Genomic DNA, 25,874 nt, shown 5'->3' with positions numbered 1-25,874 from the left:
GAGTCAAACGCATGCCCATATTTTGTTGAAGTAGAGCTTCTTCATTAAGTTGTAATTTGCCTGTATTGATACCTATCAACTTAAGATTTGAATCTATTAAATTTAAGTATTGAATTGGGATAACAAATAGTGTCTAAACTAAATCCTTATACCATGTAATATATTTTGAACCCATTAGATTTAAACACTGAATTGGAATATCAAACAAAGTTCAAACTAAATTCTTATACCACGTGACATATTTTACACAAAGATGATGATACGCTTTATTAAAGGTAGACAATCACCATTATCATCAACATGAAAAAACTATGAAATTACCTAAAATATTTTGTTTAGGTTACCTTGAAATAACCTATCTTTTCTCTTAATTTTATTTTAAAAAACCCTCTCTTACATCATGTTGTACCCCTAGAAATTCATGATGTTGTTAATTTTCTTATAAATAAAAAGGAAGTGGATGCCTACGTAATGGATTACTTGCTTACCAAGCCATATTGTTGACGACTTTAGAAAATTAAACTAGTTTTTATAGAACCATTCAGGTCTCTAACCTTTATATACATAACATAGTTAGAGTTTTCATAAAATATAGTAGTAAATATGATCAACGTATACTCACCCCCACTGATCCAAGTCACAACTTCTCAAATGGTTGCGTAATGTACAATTAAAAATGTTATTTTTGTCATATTATCATGGAGTAAAATTGAGAAGCATAGTGAAAATGCCAAAAAAAATCCTATCTAAAAGCAAAAACTAAAACTAAATAAAGCAAAATGGTTTAGTTATTTTGATAAACTTTGGAAACAAATGGAGAGAAATTCTCAATGAATTATACGTTAGTCCATATTCAACTTCAACATTTAATGGGCAAATTTGGATGTATAAAAATCCCATAACATTTAATTTATCTTTTATTTTCAAAATATCCTTTGCCTTAATTGTCATAATACGAAATACAATGAAAAAAAGATAATTGCAAGTGTTTGCATCTGAAATAGCAAAATGAGAACTAATAGTCTATAATTTTAATAATCACAATATGAAAGATTTAGCTTAAAAAAACATATGTAGCAGTTTTGGGTAATTGTGAATAATGAAACATAGTTGGTGAACTCTTCTTATAGAATGTTTTGATATTGAAGTTTAATCATGAAAAAGATAGTACATGAAAACAATTCAAAAGTACATGTATATAACCGCATGTAACTCTTCTTATGATTTTATTTTTTTTCTCCTTCTTTTTTTTTTATTTTGAATAGGATACACGTACTTTAGCTAATATTGTGGAATTAAAGGATTAGAGTCCTACCTTTCCTTTATAGATTTGTTACTCAATCTTAATAGTTTGCTAAATTGTATCAATTTAGATGATTTGAATTATTGTTGTTCTTTTTTAAATTTTAGCCAGTATAAATTTTGTTGGTTTTTGAAATGGATGTTCTGATTTAATGTTGAGTAATGTATATAGATAAGTTGAAATCATAAAAAAAAATTATTCATATTTAAGTTAAAATTACCAAAAAGGATTATTGGTTTATTATTTCCTTCTTCAAATTGAAGGATTTGAAATATGTTATTTTCTTTATAAATGTCACTTTATAAGTTTGGTTGGTTTTTGAATTGTGTAGTATGCTAGGTTTTGTCAATATTTTATGAAATTTTAGTGATTAATAAAAATCTACATGTTAGGCCCTATTTTATAACCCAATTCAACACTTCAAATTAGTGTGCATTTCTTTTAAGGGTGTATTTAACAAAACTGAAGTCTGAAATCTAAAGTTTGAAATCTAAAATCTGAAATCTGAATTTATTAAGTTACTAAATTTTTTTGGGGTAGAAACTAAAATAACTAATAAAAGAAAAAGACAAGGAGTTCAACCTAAACTATCACAATCCGAAGTTATAGTACAATGAAGACAAATTTTGCTAGCATCCTTAGATAAAATAGACAAAAGTGCTTGAGAAGAGCCATTTAAAATACAAAAATCAAAATTTATTTTCCTACAAATTTAGCCAAAAAGTCCATGCCTCTGTTGGCCTTTCTGAAGCTGCGGGATAGCTTAGCTTACTCAAGCCGCTAAAGGAGAAATCTGCAATCCAGGTGATATGTTGCAAATAATTTTTGTTGTTAACTTTATAGTTGTTTTCCCCTTGATTTTACTAAATATTGTATTAATTAATAGATTCTACTTATATTTGGATAATGGTGCTAATTGTAGGAAAATGGAGCAAAAATGATTAATTAGGACAATTTTCCAGAAAACTCTTTACCAATTTGACGTGGGTGTGATCAAGAATTGCTGTCAAGTTTAGATGACTAGGGATTTCCCTACATGTAAAAGTTTTCTAATCCAAGTTGAATTCTGAGCAAGGCATTTGGCTGACAATTAAGAAAATTTCTTTTCTTATTTGACATTATCTTTTCAGGTTTCTTTTTCGAGTAGAAAGTATATTTTAGTTCAAAAGTTACAAATTAGGAAAAGAAAAGATAGCCAGTTCCCGAGTGACTAGTACTTCGAAAAAGTAACTATTGCATCGTGACTCTTTATATGAGATGAATGGCTCCAAGTGAGCACGTATCCTTTCAATGAATGAATGATTGATTTTTAAATGACTGCTTATACTGTGCCAAGTGTGAAAAGTGCTAAATGTAAATATTTTTGTGTTTTGTCCACTTGATTGCTTGTTTGGGAACCTCACCGAGCATTTAACTCATTCCATTATTTTGTTTTCCTTACAGGAGTGGAAACTAGAGCAAGTAAGTGTGAACTAGCATGTATAAGTTTCTTGTACTTGTACTTTTATGGATCAAATGTATTTGGTATATTTGGCAATGTAAAGCTACGTTTCACTTTTGGCTTGTAAATAAAGTTGAACTATGGTTGATTTGGGAACCTTCTATGTTAATTTGGAGGTGTGAATTACCATTTTTAAGAACGCTAGTGAGTGAGTCCAGGTGACAGTTGGGCAGGCTGTCTGCCAAACTCTTGGATTTGCCTTAGGGGAAGGCGGGGTCATCACACACACACACACACACTCTCTCTCTCTCTCTCACTCACACACACACACACACACACACACACTCTCACTCATTCTTTTTCATAGCTATGGGCCTCAGCTTTGATTTCTCAATAATTAGCCTAAAAGCCTTAAAATTGAAAATTTTTTTAATAACCTATTATAAATTCACCAACGATAAATCCCCAACCCTATACATGATTAACCACAGAAAATTTCCTACTCCAACATAAATTTTCCATAATTCGAAAAAATAAAAGACATGCGCTTGTATGATATATGAAGATATACTATAATAGGAAAATCCTACAAATCTTAAGGAAAATTATTGACTATAAGATACTCACTTGTTTGAGGCTTGAAGTTGATTTCTTTGATGAATATTTAATTACCTACGAAACAGTTCACTCTTTCTCACATTTGTTGTTGTTCTAATAGAAAAAAAAAAAAGTGGAAATGTCATTGATTAGGCTAGTTGTCAGGTGTAGTTATATTCTAGGTTGTTTGTTACCAGTGAAACTCTTATTCTTATCTACCCACTAATATGAATTAACCACCCACTAATGTTGATGCCATTATCACACTATTGTGGAGTGAGTTAGTTAAGAATAAAATTCTGGATACTCCCATTTATCTATATTAAAAAAGTATTTTAGACATTTGAGTAATAATACTAATAGTAATTGGATCAAAAAAATACGAGGGGTTTCACATTTAAGGTTAAGGAAGCTAAAATATTTGGATATAATAAATCTGCTGTAAAATTTGGATAACAATTGAAAGAAGTATGTCTTGGATATAATAAATCTGCTGTAAAATATTTGATTTGACTAACTCTAATAATGAATTTTGGAAAGAAGTATGTCTTACATCTCTTAAACAAAGTAAAATTGGAGAATGTAATCCTAGTTGATGTAAGGTTTTACTACTGCTTGAACCATGCCTATATGTAAAAATCTATATTTAGTAGAATAATTAACAATAGCTTCTTTATTCAATAGTTTAACAACTTCATGATTTCTTTTCAGAGAAATACTTTTTTTAGTTAACTTTATTGAATAATCTTGAAAGAATTCTATAGTTCCTTTTTTTTATCTACTTTGTTTATTTTTAAATCTAGAATAGTCCAATTATTAAGTTTTTGCTCAAATTTTTCTATATTTATTTCTATATTATTGATTATATTGTTTTGATTTTCTTCCATTTCCTCTAAGGTTTGATTACCTATTTCATTACCAGATCTTCTTATTGAATTTATTCTTGTTAGCAAACTAGCCATTAAGATTCTATTTAAGTCTTAAATTAAATTTGTATCACAAGGACCACTCTCGGGACCACAACCTTACAATCCAATGACTTCTGCAATCCAATGACTTCTGGGCTGACCAACTTCAACACAAAATTAAGTATAGATGAACATAGACTAATCAAAGTTAAAGTATTAATTTTGAATAAAACAACAAAAAGGGTACTGGCTCTGATACCAGAAACGAACCCAGGAGGATAATGACGAAGAAATGGATGGGACAATGTGTGCTTGCAAAAATTAAAGCATGTGATTTAGCTGATCATATGCATGAGATAGGAGGTAGTACCGACCATATGCAAGATACATGAATGCATGAATACAGAATATAAACTTCGAATATTATTTAAAATATAATTTCAAAAGAAGACTTACAAAATATTTCTTCAAAACTTGATCTTTTCTTGAAATAATCCTATCTATTACAAAGGAGTTGAATATTTCAAATGTCTAAGAGTTTGGGAGAGTAGTTTCAAAAAGAAGTTCTTTTTCACTTGCCCGTTTGGCTTTGCTTCTCTTGTCTATATAGAGATGAAATTATTCTTACAATGATGTCATTGCTTGAGTCAACTTATCATCTTTTGTCCTGTAATCTGATTCTTTATTTGATATTTTGAATGGCTGGATCCCACTTTTATTGAATTGGGCTGAAAATTTCATAACAACCATATTCATTTTCTTGAGTAGGATCTCAAGAAAATTCGACCTTTTCTCTTCATCAATTTGGGATAGAGTATCAATCAATTTTTTCTTGAAATCTTCTTTACCAGTACTAGCTTCCATGAGGCATTGAAAAATACTCTTTGTAGGCAGAAATTCTTGATTTTTTGTTTGTTTTGGTTTGAAAATCTCTCGTTGTATGGGATATTTTACTTCTTTTACAGAATCCCACCATTAAAATTTGAATTGTTTGGTAAAAATATTAATTCCTTGGTAAATAACCTTATTAAAATCCAACAGAATATCTATTGAATCCTGTTTTTAATGTAATAATGAAGTAGTATTTGGGAGTCCACATAGTTGTTGAAAGTTGGATCCTTTTCAAAAAATTTGAAGTTTTCTTTGGAGTTAATTGGCATAATCTCTAGATTTCCTCCAAAATCTTTCCACAATGTATAAAACCATTTGGAAAAATCATGGGTAATAGTTGGAAGTAATTGTATAAACCAAGATTGGGAGAATAGTCTGAAATAGAATATATGACAGCACGCTTGAATTTATTAAAGGAGAACAAAATTCTTTATCAGATTTTTTGACCAAAGAATTTTTATGGGAAAATGTGAGGACTCGAAAATTATTTTATATTTTTCTTATAATTTCACTTATTTTTTAATAAGCTAATTTATATTTTCTTTTGGTTTAAATCACTTGCCTTAATTTCTTAGATACTTTAACGATAGAGTCGAGAGTTTTATCTTTTCTTTATAATTTGATACATGTTAAGTTTTGTAGTACATTAAGATAGTGAGGCGTGCACATTATATTTGGTGGACGAGAACGGGTGTGGTACTAGAAGGATTATGTGATTAGAAGTATTAAGAGTGAATTACAAGAATACAAGATGGATTAGTTATTAGAAGCACAAGAGATACCAAGGGATAGGAATGAAACCTCATCCCGCCAAGTGTCATACTTTTAGTCAATTTTGACCAAGACTCTTCTTAGTAGTTATTCTACAAATTTAACCACTTATCCTTCTATTTTTCTTCATCTTGGCCGAATTTAAAGACCAAAAAGAGAGAGGAAAAGAAAAACAAAAAGAGGGATAAATGGTTGGGTGCCAAGTGTTGGCAATCAAGACCAACCTTGACCAAGACTTCCTTAACACTTATCTTCCATTTTCACCCAAACAAACACTCCATTTTCTACTAGTTTGGCCAAGAGAGAGAAGAGAGAAGAGAGGAAAGACTTCTTCAAATTTCATCTTGATTCTTAGCAAGATTTTGTGGAAGAATTAACCTAAAACCCTAAAGCAATCCGTAGGAGTCTGCAACAAGGAAGGAAGGTAGCTGCTATGGAGTGATTTTGGGGAAAGAAAACCTGTAGTTTGCTATTCACCTTAAGATTTGAAGGTACTCTTGGTAAGGAACTACTCTTTCTCTTTAATCTTGCATTTGAATGAGATTATGGCTTGTTTGCTGCAGGTTATATGGAAGATTTTGTAATTTTATGTAGTAGTTTGTTATTTCCAACTTTTATTGGAAATTTCCAGTTTTCAAATATTATTTCCAACTTTGTTATGAAACTTAAGTCATGCCTTGAGAAATTTCCAGCTTGAGTACAAATTTTTAGCTTTGTTATAGAAATTTTCAGCTTTAGTTGTAATTTCCAGTTTAGGGTAAAAAAATTGCCAGCCTTGACATAGTTGGTTATACACCCTGTATATGTTAAATTTGGTAAGCTATTGTGACTTAGAACATATACAATTTATTCCCTACAATATGTGGTTTTGATTGAGATTGTTTTGCCATGAAATTAATCTTTGAAATTGGAGGAGAAATTCAAGGAAAAAATAGGGGAGATGCTGGCCGAGTAAGGATCATCTTGGTTTCTTTAATTGTGGGGTGATTTTGTGGTAAAGTTGTGTAAGATACTTGGTAAACCTTTAAGCTTTACTTGTGGGTTGAATTTTAGATAAAATGAAGAGTTTTCATTGGTGGTTTTCTCTAATTTTCCTAGCCACAATTTTTCTGGTTGGCTGAGTTGATAGGGCTGCATTTTACCTTAATTTCCTCAATCTTTTTATGATGAGTTTTGGCCCTTGTTCCAAATACTGTTTAAGACTTTTGTGTGTTAAACTTGAGTTGAGGGAGTGAGGTTTTGCTAGTGAAAGTAGCATTTTCTCACCATTATTAGCAAACTGGAAATTTTGCAGGAAACTCTATGCAGTTTTGGAAAATTTGCGATAACTTTGTATAGAAAAGATGGAATTGAGTTTCGTTTTGTTGCGTTTCAACTAGACTGAGAGAGCTTTCTAACAGTATAAAATTGGAGCTATGATTCATTTATATACACACCAGAAAATCGGCAAATTTGATTGAAAACTTTGCCCTGTACAAGTAACAACGAATGTTGCAGTAGCTTGCGGCTCAATTTGGACCAACTTATGAACTAAATCTCTTTTAGGTATCTTCTAAAGATTGTTAGTGTTTTGATTCTAGTTTTTAACAGGGTAAGTTACATGATTTTTGAACATTTATAACTCAAGTTATGATTTTTCAAATGAATGATGCTTGCTGGAATTTTTTTTGTTGGAACTCATAGGAGAGAAGCTGAGATGTTTCCAACTTTACATCTAAAACTTTGGCTATAAATTGGCATATCTTGACCCCATATATCTTAAAAGACTTCAATCCTAGCAAGCATGTGAGTTTTTATGGTGAAAATCTTGACTTTTGTGGCTAGACTTCTTGTTTCGGTATGGTTGCTGGAAATTTCCAGCAATGAAATGAAATGTAGAATTCTTTGGTTGCTCATATTTTTTGGGTCCAAATGCTTTCTTTTTACTTCAAAACTATAATTGAATCATTACCCTAGTATGTGCTTGGATTTTTCTTGATTTGCATCTTCAAATTTGTTTTTAAACCCTTGTGAATTTAGGAGGCCAACTTGGATAGGTGTATGACTCATAATTGAGCCTAAAATGTGAATTTGGTTCACCTAAACTTTGAACGATTGTACAATCATATTTTTGTCCTAGTTGCTCCTAGGGTTTGATAGTGAACATGAGCATAACTCGGAGATGAATGTTTAACGGTGTTCTATTTTGAACTGGTGAGTGTTCTAACTGTATGTTCCATGCTACTTGTTGCTAAAATTGTTAGGCACTTGATTTGTCATTTCTTAGATGAGTGTGTATTTTATCGCACTTGATCTAACTTGACTAAACTCTTGATATCTTGTTCATGCATGTAAAAGCAATTTGATTTACATGTGACCCATATCTTGACTTGAAATTCTTGAACAATGTGACATGCTGAACCTACTTGTGACTTGATCTTGGCTAGGCGAGTGTGTCCTTATTCGCACTCAACCTCCGTGAACTTGAAATACTTGATCTTGCGTGTGGACTTGCATATACATGTATATGATTGTAGATAACTAGCATATCTTCTTACAATGGTTGAACTGGGCTTTTGGACCCTTATCCGAGATGTCGGATAAGTGGGAACTTGGGTTACTCATGCGTATGTGTGAATACAGGTCAATAACGGCTGAATCGAGCCCTTGTTAGACCTCTTGTTTGAGACCAACCTTAGAGCGGTCGGGTAAGTTGGGCACCTTGGGTAAAGGATAAAGTTCCTAACCTGTTTGTTCATGATTTGAACTCATGACGTGCTTGAATACGAAGCATTAGGTGATAGCTAACGTCTCCAATCCTTACTTGCGTGAGCGTTGGGTGATAGCCAATGACTTTACTCGTGAATATTTGAATAATTGAGATTTTAATCCCATATCATGAATACTTGAATACTTAGGATCCAGATCATGAATATTTGAATACTTGGGGGTTGTAAGCCTAACCCATGGCTAGTTGGTCGAATCGAGCCAGCAAGGATTTGATCGAGAAGATTGACGAACCCTGGTACTTGTTTGGTGTTCCAGCCCAGTAGGGAGATGATTGATTGATGGAGATTGACATTTAGTGGTGATCTACGGACATTATAATTTCGTGGTTGACGGAGTGTCAATGGACCTTAGATAAACTACCATGGTGCCTGCTCCTGGAAGTAGACTGTATCCTTTGATATGAATGTGATATTTACTGTACATTATTGCATGATCTATCTAATTACCTACTTCACTATGTTTTGTGTCATGCATGCTGGTTTACTTGCATATTTTCTTGGAACCTCATTGGGTTTCTAGCTCATTTCATAAATTTGTTTTCCTTACAGGGGTAAGAACATGAGAGTGGGAATTGGAGAAAGCATAGATTTTATCTAACTTTTATTAGTTGCTCGCGTAGGCACTCCTTAGCGCTCTAGTGGGCTTGTTTGGTTTTATTTTGTAAGTTTTACTCCTCGGTTATATTTAGAGATTATATGGGCATTTGATGTTCACGATTGTATATGGCTGGGGTTGTAATGGATATTACTCTTATTGTTGAAATTGTTACTTTGTAAATTTCGTGACGGCATGAGTGAGTTCTGGCGAGGGTTGGATAGACGGCCTGCCAAACCCTTGGTTACGCCCTAGGGGGAGGTGAGTTTATCACAGAAAATGTCCAGAAGACCTGAATATAGGCCTTCAACCCTTCTATCTTATTCAAATGTACCTGGTCTGATTTCGACTCAAGTTCCAAGACAAATACCAATGTCTCAAAGGCCTATAACTCTGGTCCAACATATTTCAAATATATATATTGATGCTATTAAAAGCCCTATTAGTCAAGCTCCTCATCCAACCGAAGTACTTCAAGCCCAAACCCAAACCAAACTCCAATACCAAAAACTATTAATTCCCCTAAAGCCTCTAGCCCAGATACATCTTCCTTTGATTTCAAACCAGTTCAAGCTATTAAATTTCTTTACTATCAAAATTATTTTTCCAAACAAGATGAGGCCTATATTGGAGAGATTGAACCCTTTCTTGCAAATAAAACCTATGTTGAAGTTATTCACCAACAATGGATTTTCAATTTTATTTCTTTGGCAATAAAATTCAAACCATTTAAAAAAAATCAAAATGAGCTTCAATTTTGATTAATTCTTGAAAGTAAACTTTCTTAAACATTTCTATTTTTTCTTTAGAAAATGTTTTAAAATACCATTCTCTTTTTTCTTTATTTCTATTTGATGAGAATAATCTTTGTAAATATTGTTTATCTAATTCAAATTCTTTTGAAATAACATTGAGGGACTATCAACACGTATTTCAGACTATATGAGAGAATATTGAGATTCTTCACTTTCTTTTTTATATTTTGTTTTTGGAATATTTTGTCTAAAATTGACTCCTTTTAAATATAATCTGTAAAAATAAAATTTACAAATATATATATATCTATGCATGTATGTATATATATATATGTATATACTTATATATACATGTACATATACACACACGTATACATACATAGATACAAGAGCTACTGAAAATTTTATTAATCATAAACTTGTAAAAGATTTAACCTATTTTAGATTAAATGAGCCATATCAATACACCAATTTTAATGGAAAAATACATCAAATAGATATAGTTGTAGAAACTAATACAAAATTTGGAGATAGTAAAATACTAGTAGGATTATTAGTTGAAATGAAAAGGTTCATAGTACTATACAGATAATGCATTTTATTGAAAATTGAAAGAATTCTTCCGCTTAAAATGTCGACATTGGATTATAGTAAACCGCATTGCTAAGGCTTATGCACGAGAAACACCAATATATATAGATATATATAGACACATACACACACATAAATATACATATATAGATATACATATACATATATATACACACATACATATACACATATGCACATATACACACATATTAAAAAGAAGTCCTTGGAAGTGTTTATATCTATTGAAGCCTTCAACAAATACTGCCAAACCTTTATTGAGCTAATGGTGTCAGATTGGAGCCCTAAATTAGAGTTTTCCAGTCATAGAATTAATTTAGACATTTTAACTTCCTAACAAGAACATTAAAATGGTATTCACCCAAAGATTAATGTTATAAAAAGCAACAAGAATCCATGCTACAAATAGCACTAGTAAGGGGTTTGAAATATGATTAAAAAGAAGGGTAATTGAATTTACTTATATGGTGCAAGAATCATAGTTAATTGAAGTTTATATGAGCTAAAATAGACAAGAGATCCAAGTCTAGAGAAAGATAATCTACATGGAATATTCATAGATCGAGTTATGCTACTTGGAAGATTCTTTCGACGTCAAACTTAAATGCTAGACATAAAGAGCAAAATCTTTAGTTTAGACTTGTAAATCGTGATATGAGATGTACCTTATAACCATTGTAATTTAACGATCAATTAACTCGTAATCCATTGGCAACGTCTCCATTTACAACATCTTTTGAGAAAGAACCGTATGGTCATTTAGGTCTCACAAATATTCCAACATAGAAAATATAATTTGTGTGACATTTGATATTTATGTGCTTGGGAGAAATTACATATTTGTATGTGCATGCAAACAGAAAAATTTCGTAATACAAAGTTTGATTAGTATAGATCTTTACACAAGGAAAGGAATGTCAATTAGCCAAGATGAGGTGATCATCTGTAACTTTCAAAACCTAATCATGGCATAAGTTACTTTTATGGGACTCCACTAGTAACTATTAGGAATTTGGCTTAATTTCTTTTAGGTAGGATTCTTGTTTTGTGTGGAATAACAAGTTTTGTGACAACCCCACCTCCCCCTAGGGTGTACCCAAGGATTTGGTGGACCACTAGTCCAACTCTCGCCAAAATTCACTCATTTGTTTCAATCAACTCTCAAGATTAACTGTGCAATCCTCCAAAAATTAACATTTGATTCAAACTTATTTACAACCAAATGCCAAATGTATGATACAACACCAAATATAGAAATACATTCTATCTACAAAAATATAAGTACAAGAGAGTTATACATTCTAGTCTACACTTAATTGCCCCGACCTTCACTCCTGTGAGGAAAAAAAATAAAAACTTAATGAATGAGCTAAAAGTCCAGTGAATTCCTAAGTCAGCAATCAGGTAAATAAAACATGGAGCTATTATATTTAATAGTTTGAACACTTTGTATAGTAATAAATAGTCATTCAAGAAATAAACATTCAATCATTGGAAGGATACGTGCTCACTTGGAGCCATTCATTCATTCAATTATTCAGTCAACGACTATTTCTCTTATTCCTCCGATATTTGAAAACATTTAATAGTAAAAACTCCTTTAGTATTTATTTCATTTAGTCAGTCATTTCATTATTTCTTTCACTGGCCAGTTCTCCACCAGATTTCATGGTAATACTCGAGTATACCAAAACATTGTCCCAGGGTCACCATCTGCCTGATCGAGTCTGCTTCTGACTTGAGTCGACTGGCAATGAAGGGCAAGGGCCCAGTTCAGCCAAAGGCTTACATTCATGCACAAGTAACATTCAATCATTTGATCATTGAAAATTTTCATGTTCACTTGGGTCAAGTACGATAAAGTATACACTCGCCTATTGAAATCTATTTAACAATCATTTAAAAGCGTATAACATTCAAGCAAACATTCACAACAATCTACATAGTCATTGGAAACGCAACATGCAAAGAACACTCACCTTTTAAAGTAGAGCAATGCTAAACATTTGACTCCGGGTCACGATCGTTCCTACTCTTAAACCCTAAAAGTAACCAAGACAAGATGTCATGGTCCGATCATTCAAAACTTAGGTTAATAAGGTGCTCACTTTAGCCTTAGTCATGAGCCATACGCCTATCTAAGTTTGGCCATTCAAAATACAAAATTCAAAGACAAACTTGAAAGCCAATCGAAGAATGTCAAAGTGCATTCTAAGGCTGTGGTTCAAGTAAGTTATTAGTATGAAAAGAAAACACTTGGATTCAAAAGGTGCAAGAAACAAAAGGAGGAAAATTATATATATATAACACTCATGAAGTTTAGCAAGACATACGTAAGATATACGCACCACTATTAGAAGAAAACAACCAACCTCAAGTCTAAAGTTGGACAAACGAAACTAGTGAGTATGATAGAAGAAGCCATTACTTTTTCCCTTATTTTACACATGATTTTTGCCAAAATTCCAGTTCATATGTCACTACCAAGGTGGACTCAAGTATCCCTAAGCAAACTAAGTCCAAAGCATCCAAAAGTCACATCAAATTAAAGTTTAAGACTTAGAAAAGTTTTCTCAAAGTTTTACAAATTTCACTCAATTCATTTGACAAAATTCTCAGCTTTGGCGACATTTTTTGAAAAAAATATAATTTGAGTTCCGTAGGTCAAAAAATCACAAGACTTACACCATTAGAAAATAGACTCGAAGCACTAATAGACTTTCAGAGACATCTTCATGAAATTCAATTCATAGGTTAGTCAAATTTTCAGTTCAAACTCACTACTGTCTCATGAGCAAAGACAGAACAGTCATGGTTTTTCAAGAAACTTTATAGATTTGCTGGTATTTATAGGAGTTGAACCAACCCCTGATTTTTACATCATTGAAAGTCCTATGAGTCTAGTTTCCAAGCAACAAATGGAACTCAATTCCGACTTTTCTATACGAAATTATAGTCAATTTTCCAAATCTGCGTAGGACCTCCTATGAAATTTTTCCAGCAAGCTATTAATTTGAAAAACTAGGTTTTTCGTTTCTTAAATCTCTTTGTTTTGACTCAAAACTAACACATATACAAAGAAATAACTTATAACAAGTGTTTTGAGTAAAATCATATGCAAGAGGAAGACAAAATATCCTAAATTCACACCTTAACCTTCACTTAACCAATAAGGAGAAGAATCTAGCATATGTCCCCAAACTTTTTCAAGTTAATCATCTGATTCAAGTCTTAGTTTCATAGTGAATAAACCTCAATCAAGGCCACAAGTGATAAGATGCAAGAGTTTCTTATTCTAAGCCATAAAACCAACTAAAGTAGGTATGTATCAAGCATATCTTTGACATATATCCAAGCTGGAAATTTCATCTCAAAGCTGGAAATTAACTATTAAAGCTGGAAAATCATACATAGAAGATAGAAAATCTCATTCCAAAACTTATAAAGTCTTCCAACCTTATATCAAAGCTAAACCATTCATATCAAGGCAGTCCCATACATTTCAAAGCTGAAAATTACAAGCTAATAAGCAAAAGCATGAAATCTTCCATAAAATCCATCACAATGAAGCCATGTGTTGCTTAAATGGCAAAATAAGAAAGAAAAAGAGAGGTTTTAGTATAATACCTCAAAATCTCCAAAATAAGTTGCAAGACAAGAACTTTCTTCCTCCCAAAAACTCCACCAAGGTCACCTCCAAACTTTCTCCAAAATTGATCGTAGTGGATTAGAGTTTCACGTTGATTTTCATAAGAATCAAGCAAAAAATCAAAATAGAAGTTGAAGGATTTCCTCTCCCCTTTTTGCTCACAAAATTTCGGTCAAGATGATAAAAAGATGGAGGAAAGTTTGGTTAAAATGCAAAATAAGGACTAGAGAAAAGTCTCGGTCAATGGAAGCTTCAAGCGTTAACACTTGGCGGCTTAGGGTTTCATGTCTATCCCTTTGTCTCTCTTGTGTCTCTTATAGCTAATCTATCTTGTGTTTCTCTAATACACTCTTAATATTTTTAATCATATAATTTCTCTAACACCACACCTGTTCTTGTCCACCAAATTACATGCACATCTCACTAGTCGGTCAAACTTTCTTAATACTCTACAAAACTTAACATACACTAAAATATAAAAAGGAAAATAATAAAAATCTTAACTTAACCTTTAAAATCACTATCAAATTAAGGCAAGCAAATAAACAAGTAAAGTAATATTAAAAGGAAATATAAATTAATTATTCAAAAATAGGAGAAAATTTAAAATAATTTTCGGATTCTCACACTCTCTCCCTCTTAAGAAAATTTCATTCTCGAAATTTTTACCTTCCATTGCTATAGACGACTCTGGAGCTTGTTGCTTGTCTATAGCGCATACCTGCGCTGGCACTTTTGGTCTATTCCCTCTTTCATTAGCTTGTCTAGAGGTAGTTTTATCCTCTTGTTGAGCATTATTTTTCCATTGCTGTTTCTTCGGGCAATTGCTAATTTGATAGTCGGTACTCCCACAAACCAAGCACTTCTGCCCCTTCCTCCAACAGTCATCTTCAGTGTGATTTGTCTTCCCACAGTATCCACAGGCCAAGCGAGAAGCCACCTTTTGGCTTTCTCGAGGAATTTCCTCTTGTTGCCCTTTTCCCACTTGACTTCCTCTTATAGAATCTTCTTCTAGTGTTCTTAGGGTCCATGGTGGGTAAGGTGAATGGTTCGCTTTTTGTACTATGGGAGGAATTACCTTTTCTCTAGATTCGTTATGTATACTACTAAGTGCATTTCTCTTGCGTGCGTGGAAAGCTTTTACCCGTGCCTTTGTATTCTCAATCTTTTGGACTTTTCCAAGAGTTTCCGTAAAAGTATTAACTTGAACCGTCGTTAAAGTTTCTTGGATCTCCAGATTCAATCCTTATATAAATCGTCTCACTCTCTTTCATTCCGTAACCATCAATTTAGGACAAATTTAGACAGTTTAGTGAATTGCGTTTCATATTCGACCACACTCAGGGTTCCCTAATGTAACTTAATAAAATCGTCCTCTCTCTTCTCTTGGACCAAATGTGTGAGGTATTTCTTGTTAAATTTTCTTATAAAGTTTACCCAAATCCATGCAGTCTGTTCTCTCTCCCACTTTGCCCTAATAACATTCCACCATGCCCGAGCTGGTTTTTCGAATTGAAATACAACAAAGTTCACATGTCTTTCCTTCGTGTAGTCCAAAGCTGCAAATATATTAACCATCATTTCCAACCAATGCTCAATTGTCTACAGATCAGGTATTCCAAGAAATTTTGATGGAGAAAATTTTTGAAAACGCTCTAGAGTCCTATTCTCTCATATCTTAGGGTTTCTAGGTTGATTCATTGGAGTTTGGTCTTGTTGCTCTACCAATCGCGCTAAAATATTGGTCATTTGTTGTATCGCCATCACTACTTGGTCCCCTGCTTCAACCCTCAGTCTACGATCTTGCTCAATCGCTGCTTCTCTTTCATTTCTTGGTTCCTACGATTGCCTAGTCCCACAACCACAACTAACCCTACGTTCACGACTACGTCTTTCTCCATATCCTTCTCTCTCTCTCTCTTCTTTTTTTTGTCAAAATAGGCTATATAGTACATAAACAAAATAATTGGCTAAAACGGCAAAATAAAGACATTTTCAAGTCATAAACCAAAGATAAGAAAACAAGTTTAACATATTTATAACACACTAAGTTCATACATCAAATGTCAAAGATACTGAACATATCAAGTTGATCAAAACCAAATGCATAAGATGAATGAAAGTACCATATATATTAGCATTATCATGCCACAAGCAAAATACATTCAGTGGCAACACAGTGGCAAGACAAAAAAAATAACATGTTGTTCTCGAAACTCTAATCTATGCTCACAAAAACTCAAGTCTGCAATTTTTAATTTACTCATGGTCATTGTCAAAGCCATACACAAAAGATACTACGGCTACTTGCCCCCATAGTATCCTTTCTATTTTCAATCAGAACGATCATCCTATGTTCACCAAAAGAATATATATAAGATTAGAATCCAAACTCTTTTTTCCAAAACTTCCATACCTAATCCTAATTTCTCAATCTGAGCAAGATAGGAATCAAAGCCAAATCCCTACTTTTACATCGAGTGGTAGATATCAAGGAAGCATAGGCAAAGGTAGTCAATCAAGAACCAAACTAAAAGGAGATAGGTCTGCAGTACTAGTTTCTCCAACATGTAGGACAATCCAACCACTAGCCATAGAAACCTTAACCAACCAGTTACTAGATTAGTCCATTACAGCACTCATTGATCCATTCTCCTTGATCAGTTTAATTCCTAGGTCACTTATTAAAATCTTTCATGCATTGACCGTCTCCATTCACATTTACCAAAAAGGCAGTTGTAATGTCGACTCTCATCTAAATGCTCTCAACTCTTGAGTACTCAAGTACAAGAATTCAAAATAAGATAATTCACAACTTGAGCGGACCGGTCCCAAGAGTAAATCATCTGTATTAGAGATTTCTACCTGATGTACATATTTATCTTCTCCAAATATCATGATAAAGATTTTATGCCTATAACATTCAGGATTCACAACTTATACTCAAGAAGAGTACTTAGTCCTTTATACTCACAAGACCTACACCATTAGAAAATAAACTCAAAGCACTAATAGACTTTCAAGACATCTTCATGAAATTCAACTCATAGGTTAGTCAAATTTTCAGTTCAAACTCACTGCTATCTCATGAGCAAAGACAGAATAGTCATGATTTTCAAGAAATTTTGCAGATTTGCTGGTATTTATAGGAGCTAAACCAACCCCTGATTTTAACATTGTTGAAAGTCCTATGAGTCTAGTTTCAAATGCAACAAATAAAACTTAATTCTGACTTTTCTATACGAAATTATAGTCAATTTTCCGAAATTGCGCAGGACCTCCTACAAAATTTTTCCAGCAAGATATTAGTTTAAAAAACTAGGTTTTTCCTTTCTTAAATCCCTTTGTTTTGGCTCAAAACTAACACACATGCAAAGAAATAGCTTATAACAATTGTTTTGAGTAAAATCATATGCAAGAGGAAGACAAAATACCCTAAATTCACAGCTTAACCTTCACTTAACCAACAAGGAGAAAAATCCAGCATATGTCCCCAAACTTCTTCAAGTTAATCATCCGATTCAAGTCTTAGTTTCATAGTGAATAAACCTCAATCGAGGCCACAAGTGATAAGATGCAAGAGGTTCTTATTCTAAGCTATAAAACCAACTAAAGTAGGCATGTACCAAGCATATCTTCTACATATATCCAAGCTGGGAATTTCCTCTCAAAATTGGAAATTAACTATTAAAGTTGGAAAATCATACATAGAAGTTAGAAAACCTCATTCCAAAGCTTATAAAGTCATCCAACTTCATATCAAAACTAAATCATACATATCAAGGCAGTCCCATACATTTCAAAGTTGAAAATTACAAGCTAATAAGCAAAACCACGAAATCATACATAAAATCCATCACAATGAAGCCATGTGCTGCTTAAATGGCAAAATAAGAAAGAAAAAGAGAGGTTTCTTGCATAATAGCTCAAAACCCCCAAAATAAGTTGCAAGACAAGAACTTTCTTCCACCCAAAAGCTCCTCCAAGCACACCTCCAAACTTTCCCCAAGATTGATCGAAGTTGATTCGAGCTTCACGTTGATTTTCACAAGAGTCAAGCAAAAAATCAAGATAGAAGTTGAAGGCTTTCCTCTCCCCTTTTTGCTCTCAAAATTTCGGCCAAGATGATGAAAAGATGGAGGAAAGTTTGGTTAAAGCGCAAGATAAGGACTAGAGAAAAGCCTTGGTCAATGGAAGTTTCAAGCATTGACACTTGGCGGCTTAGGGTTTCATGTCTATCCCTTTGTCTCTCTTGTGTCTCTTATAGCTAATCTATCTTGTGTTCCTCTAACACACTCTTAATAATTTTTAATCACATAATTCCTCTAGCACCACACCCATTCTCGTCCACCAAATTACGCATACATCTCACAAGTCGGTCAAACTATCTTAATACTCTACAAAACTTAACATACACTAAAATATAAAAAGAAAAATGGTAATAATCTTAATTTAAACTTTAAAATCACTATCAAATTAAGGCAAGTAAATAAGCAAGTAAAGTAAAATTAAAAGGAAATATAAATTAATTTTTCAAAAATAGGAGAAAATTTAAAATAATTTTCGAATCCTCACAAGTTTTCTAATTGATTTTAGTTATTTGAAATAGTAGTCAAGAAATTTTCTATTTTATTTAGGATTAAAAGTTATTTCATATTTGTGTAAGTCTAGGAATTATAATTGGTTTCCTATTGTTATTTGAGTCTTTGGCCAAATAATGTTATCTATAAATAGGTAAGTTGACATACTACAAGAGACACACAAGGGCACACAAGAAGTGACGTATAGCTTTATACATGGGTGATAAGAGAGGATTCTTGAGAAAAGAGAGATAATATACAAGGGTTGGGTTTGGTTCAAGTTGTACTCTCGTATAAAGTCTTCCTCTTATAATAAAGAACGGATTTCTCTCCATGGACGTAGGCTCAATGGTGAAGCCGAACTACATTAAATATTGTGTGCCGATTATCTTTCATGCTTGTGGTTTGTTCTTCATTAAATAGTTGTATACTTGATATCTCAATAGTTGTTTATTTCATATTTCGATCCTAACAAGTAACCCATTCAATATGGGAGAAACACTTCGAGAGAGTCCACCAAAGAGCCCAACATGTAAGTTAGGAACCCAACTCTGATCTAAAAACTTAAGCCATTAGGTTTCGGGCCCTTACTTACATATTGACCGTTCTTTCTCTATTTCTCGGACCAATGTGGGATATAACCCTTTACTCATAAATCTAACAAATCTTCCCCTTTATGAGTAACCCCCACATTAAATCCAAATTTACAAGCTCTTCTTTGAGCCCACTTTAATACTCAACGCAAGCCCACCTTATCACCTAAGGTTATCTCTTCTCCTAAACATGGACCCACTCTTCTTTAACATTCAAACCACATTTTGGACCCTTGCCTACCTTTTGGCTCCTTGGTCTAACACCAACTGGACCCCCTACCAAAGTCATAGCAAACCTAATCCAACATCAGTCAAACTCCTTGGCACTTTGGTCCACCACCAAGAAAAAAATTTTCACTAGTCCAACTCCGAGAAGGATCCATTTGCCCATGAGTAACCCAATCTTACAACCTAAAACTCTGATACCAATTTGATAGGGGAGAAACACTTCGAGAGAGTCTATCAAAAAGCCTAATATGTGAGTTAGGAACCCAACTCTGACCTAAAAATTTAAACTATTAGGTCTCGAACCTTTACTTACATATTAACCACTCTTTCTCTATCTCTCAAACTAATGTGGGATATAACCCTTTACTCATGAATCTAATAATAATATGAAAATTAATCAGTACTATGATTTCAACCAAATATTGAACACGGAAGAAATGGACGAATACATTTCCCGAACTTGTTCATAGATAAATTTTCACCTAGATTTGCACCCCCTCCACAAGTGCTGCATAGTTACTCATAGGTTTTACATCATACGAGACTAGTACTTTAAAATTAATGACTTGCTAATTAGGGCAACAAAAAAGATACGGATGGTATGAAATCAATGACTTACAGCAGTATTTAGGGATGTCAATGAGGCCGAGTACTCATGGGTGTCCACCCCGCGGGGGGAGTAATGAGGCGAGACAGGGAAAATTTTTCTCCTTCCATTTTAAATGGGGCAAGGGTTAGGGGATGATACCTTCGTCGCATCTCCCGCCCCGTCTCCCACTTTAATTCATTAATATAAATAAATGTAATATATTAATAATCTAATAATAATAAACTTAGAATATTTGACAAATAAACATAGCCTTTATTCCATTTCTATCCAAATTCTTAATTGATATTTGGCACAAGCATATTATGCATTCAATGAGTATTTCCAGATGTTATCTATACAATCCAATTGAGTTTCTTAATTTTCTTGGTGTTTTATTTCAACACTTTTCTTTTTCATTTTTCATTTTTCACTTTTTCAGCTCTTATTTTATTTATTCTTTGAATTTAGTTTTGATTTATTGAATAAAAAATTCTAGAAAAAAAATCAAATTATCAACTATGGACACCTGTAAGGGAAACGGGACAGGGCGGGGGCAATAGGGGTGGGGGAAATGAAAGCGGAGGACGAGGTGGGGACGGGAGAAGTTTTTTGGCAATGGGGTGGGGGACGGGAGAGGGATCTCCCATGCCAAACCCACCCCGTTACCATCTCTAGCAGTATTGACTTATTTTTGACATTGTATTAAATGAAGCTGATCAAAAGTGCATATTTAAACTACAGTCATTCTTATTTAACTATCTATCCTTTTCTTTCTACATCTATTTTCCTTTCAAGTTTATTTATTTATTATCAACCAAATGTATATTGTCGCCACTAATAAAATTGCCATACACACCAAACCACCAATACTTACATATTTTGAAATCTATTCCCAATTCTCGATTTTTCATTAATATAAAATATTTTCATTACGCCCATTTTTGTTTCCAATTTTTGATAGGCACAAGCAAATTGAAATGGTCAAATGACAAATCAAGTGCTAATTTCATTATCAAACTAGATGGAGATGAAAATAGTGATAGTGATAAAAAAAATAAAAATTAAGGATAGGAAGTAGAATAGGAATTAAATATATGTTATATTGTTATGGTTGCCATGAAAAGAAGTGTTCTTGATATATATTCATAAATGCATCGTGTTTCTATTTTTGATTTACAATTATTGATGTTATTCCTATAGAGAGAATTTGATTGATTTGAACTCTGTGCCAATGGAGTATATTGGATATTGATATTAGTAGTGATAGTTTAGATTACTGTGCATTAAAAAAGTGGCAGCCATAGAATTAAAATTTAGGGATATTGATAAATATTGCTGTGTATTAAGTAAAATTTGATATTGATAGGAGATTGTAGGTGAGCTTTTAGACATCTGGTGTAGCGTTTATAGTTGATACAATAGTCTGCATAAAGAATTTTAGGTAAAAGAGAAACATTAGAACAAAGATAAGTGTTTATTTAATGGTGATTTGGATGTCGATGGATAGGTAATAGTGATAGTAAGTAAAAATAAATGAAATAGAGACTATAAACCATTTTTTTCCTTTACGTTTTTGTTGTGAATTATAACTTAAGGGCATTATAGAAATTTTGAGAGAAATATAGCCTTTTGGACATAAAATGTTACTTAAATAGTGAAAATAGGGCAGGTAGGTGTAATTTTTAGAACTTGAGGGGAGCTTTCTACAATTGTCAAAAACCTCAGGGAAGGTATGTGAAATTAATCCTTTCTTTTATTAGCTCTTACACGTTTCACCTAGATGGACAATCTTGTTTTTGCTGTTATTCTTGTTGTTTTATTCAATGGGGCTTTCTTTCTTGCCAACAAAGAAATATTATAAGAATAATAACAAAATGAAAAAACCCACATACAAAAAGGAGTTTTTTTTTTAACACATGGAAAAGGGAGTTAATAAGAACAATGGGTGTTGTTGGTCTCGCTACGATTTTTGGTGTCTCCAAGAATGGGTATGGTAAGCGTGACTCTCCAATGTTTGGAAACACCAAACCTATGTGATACAAAAATATTGACAAAGAGAACATAGATGTTGATTTGAATTACTTTGCTCAACATATTTCTTTCGTTACTCCAATCTCCAGGAATCCTAATGTTTAAGAGACACAGGAAACTAAATCACAGCATGCTACACTAATAATGTGTTTTCCTCTCTTTCAAATATTTTGTTGCTACAATTACAAAAATCCTACTTATGCGGTCCACGATTACAATAATTACATATTATATAGTTACAATTATCCTATTTATATAGAAACACTAGCGTGAATATCCACACTGTAGACACCAAAATTTTAGCTTTTATTTATTTATTTATTTAAGTGATTTTTGTTTATTTTTGTTTTATTTATTTTTTGTTTATTTTATCTTATTTTTATTGTTTGTTAAGAGAATTGCTTTATTATTGTTTAATTCATTGAAAAATAAAAAAAAATCAAAGGGACAAGAACAAGACACATAAGCCTATTTTGGGGTTTGAAATCTTGGCCTTTCATCTTAGGTTTAGTTTTTTAGGGTGCCTTTAAAAATGCAAACAGCCGCAAGCCCAAGAAAAAGGGAACGAGAGAGTGAGCTGGAGGAATGGGGATTCGGGAAAAAGGAGAAAAGCAGAGCAAAAGGAAAAAACCAAAGGGGCGGCTAGGTTTTTTGGGGGACAGGGTAGAAAGAGTCGGGAAGAAAAGAAGGTGGATGAGAGGAAAACGAAGAGAGCAAGGAGATTGAAAGGCTGGGAGTTTTGGAGAGAAACTAAGAAGAAAGGGAGGCTGAGCCAAAAGGGAGGTTTCGGCTAGGCAAGAAAAGAGCCAAAGAAGAGAAACGACGGGCTGGGTTGAAGATCTGGGAAATTTGGACAAAAATGAAAAACTAGAAGGAAGCTTCGGGCAAGAGGGAACAAAAAAAAAAAAAAACAAAGAGCTATAGGGAAAAACCTGGAACTTTTGGAAGCTTTCGGGCAGAGTAAAAGAAACCGGAGGAGCAAGGCTATGAAAAAAACAAAAAAAGAAATGAGAGAGACATAGACGAAAAGGCATGCGGCTGAGAAAGGGAAACAGAGCGAAGAGACAATCGGAACTGCCCCATCTCGTCGGAATCCTCCACCGCCATCAGCAAAGCTCCGCCGAGAAAACGTGTATGGTAAGTGATTTTTTTTTTCCTTTGAATTTTTTCTGTTCAAAATTCAGATTGTTGAAGCTTAAAGCAGAGGATGATTTCTTGAATTTTCTTTGTGGATTATCCACAATTTTTGGCCGAATATGCTTTATGGGTTGATTGGAATGATTTTTCTTTGTTTTTGACAAAATTGCGGGACTAATTATAAAATCGACAGAGCAAAAATAGGTGAAATTTTGATACCCAGCTGATGTTCGGTGAAATGCCTAACCGAAAGTCCTGCTTGAAAATGATTTTGCTGCATTTTGTAGAACAGCCCACTGTTTGGAGTTTTCGTACAATTCATTACCTGATGTTTGTATACGGGAGACAAGACTTGATGTTTGATGTTTGGGTTGGGATATCCTGTCCAAATCTGTGTTATACGTTCAAAGTTTGCTGGGTTATGGTCTTGCTGGGTTATGATTTTGCTGACTTTGCTCTTCAACTGATAATGTTAACATAGTCTCGAACCTGATGAATTTGATTTACTCAGTGTTGTGATGCCATGGGGAAAGATAAGATACACTAATAAATCTGATTAGGGTTTCTTTGGGTCATGCATGTCTATTTCTTCCTTCATCCCGGTACTTTGTCTGCTACAGTCGTGCATGTTCTTGGCCTGGAAATTTTGCTTCTCAGAATTGGGGTAGTTGATATTCTTGCCAGAAAGTTTGTTTGTTGTTAAATGACATGCCATAGTTTCCCTTCCTTCTTTGGGTCGATTGTGCAATAAATCTGGGTGATGCTTTGCTGTCCGTGGCAACCATAGCTGAAAGTTGCAGCTTTTGTTTTTTCCATATTTGCACGTTTCTCTCGAGTCCTTGTGTATAAAAAATCTTGTGTCGGAAAATCAAAAGAAAGCTTTGTGATGCTTTGATTCTAGTTGTTTGGCCGAAATGTTAGGTGTTTTTCAATAAAAAGGAAGATCGTATTGGATGAAACCCACAGAATTGCAGAGAGTTTGTCTCCAGCTTTGCGTGCTCTGTATTCCTGAATTACTGTGTTAAGTCTAAGAATTTTTATGTTGAAAAGTGAAGAATATTTGGTGATTTTGTTGCTTTGGAATGTTTTGGGTTTAGTTGATCATTTTGTGGATTTGGTTTCATTATTGCGACTGTCTTTGTGAGTTGGTTAAGTTCCCAGAGTTGCAGAAAAGATTGCATGCGGATTGGGTTAAAGAAAGCTTCATAGCATTGCATTGCATGAAAAAGTTTTCAAGATTGCACTTTACTCCCCTTAGCTTCCATCTAATGCCACTATGACCCAAGTAATTGGAAAAATCAATCGAATTGGCCCCTCAAACTTTTCTTTCAATGGGATTCCTGCTACAATTTGTAAATGGGTCCTGGAACTTTATCTTTCCCTCAATTTTTGCCCCAAAGTTTTGAAAATTCTGGTTAGGCCCTAACAACTTTCTGATTTTTGCAATTTGATACTTGGCAGCTTTAATTCTGCGACTTCATTGCTTGTTTGCTTCAATTAGCCACCATGCTTTGTCCAAATTGCACTTAATTCATAATTTTAAGGGCTTTATGACTAAGTGAGTTTGTGTTTGCATATTTTCTTTAATTTTTTCCAAATAAATTGGTACCCTGACCTTTTCTTTGATTTTGGAGGGTAAAAAGAAGTAATCCCACTCTATTAGGGTCTCAATTTAAGGGAGGTAGACCATATCCATTATTTCTTACTTTATTCGACTCTACGTGCCCTATGTGACTTTACGTGTTTGATTGCATGCCTCTTGAATGTTTTTTTATTTATTTCATTTATTTATTCATTCGCTTTCTTGGCTTTAGTTTTGTATATTTATTTTAGTTCAATTTTGATCATTTGAAAGGCTTAAATGCTAAAATTGTAATAGTTAGGTTATTATTTTATTTATTTATTCCTTTCACCTTAGATTGTAGTAGGGCCTCCCCAAGTGTAATAATTAGGGGTGTATTTGCTTCATTTTTGCTTTGTGTGTGATTTGCATGCCTATGTGTTATGTGTTACCGCTTTCCTAGGATTTGGCATCTAGATATGCATGCTTACTTGTTATATGAATTTTGTGCTCACATGCCTACTTGCTTTAACTATAACTATGGACTTATGTATATGGTGGATGTAGATGCACGATATAGCTGTGGCTGGTCCAATGCTAGTCATGGCTATTTTTTTCCCGATTGCTCACAAGTCCAATGCTTGTGAGAGAGCGTTAGTAGAGGGTTAGTCCAATGCTAGACCCTTAGGGACCCCTCGCTAGATCATGTTTACATGATTACATTGCATGTCATGCATTTTTTCCATTTTTAGTATCCTTATCATTTTTCATACAATATTTCCTCTAATAAAATATCCCATTGCCCCTATGTATATATAACATTTAGATTTGCATCTCATTTAGGAAATTAGGGGGTAGATTAGTGCAT

The 25,874-nt window shown here is 33.3% G+C and overlaps 1 long non-coding RNA gene across 1 annotated transcript; it reads left to right on the top strand.

The window, feature by feature from the left end:
- Positions 1–6,161: 6,161 nt before the first annotated feature.
- Positions 6,162–9,442, top strand: LOC140016642 (uncharacterized). The gene is made up of 2 exons (XR_011822853.1): positions 6,162–6,411; positions 9,229–9,442. It is a non-coding gene; the product is annotated as an uncharacterized lncRNA (long non-coding RNA).
- Positions 9,443–25,874: the final 16,432 nt, after the last annotated feature.

The sequence above is a fragment of the Coffea arabica genome, chromosome 11c (genome assembly GCF_036785885.1).
Source record: "Coffea arabica cultivar ET-39 chromosome 11c, Coffea Arabica ET-39 HiFi, whole genome shotgun sequence".
Classification (NCBI taxonomy): domain Eukaryota; kingdom Viridiplantae; phylum Streptophyta; class Magnoliopsida; order Gentianales; family Rubiaceae; genus Coffea; species Coffea arabica.
The sequence above is the reverse complement of the archived record's forward strand: the minus strand, read 5'-3'. Positions and strand labels throughout refer to the sequence as shown.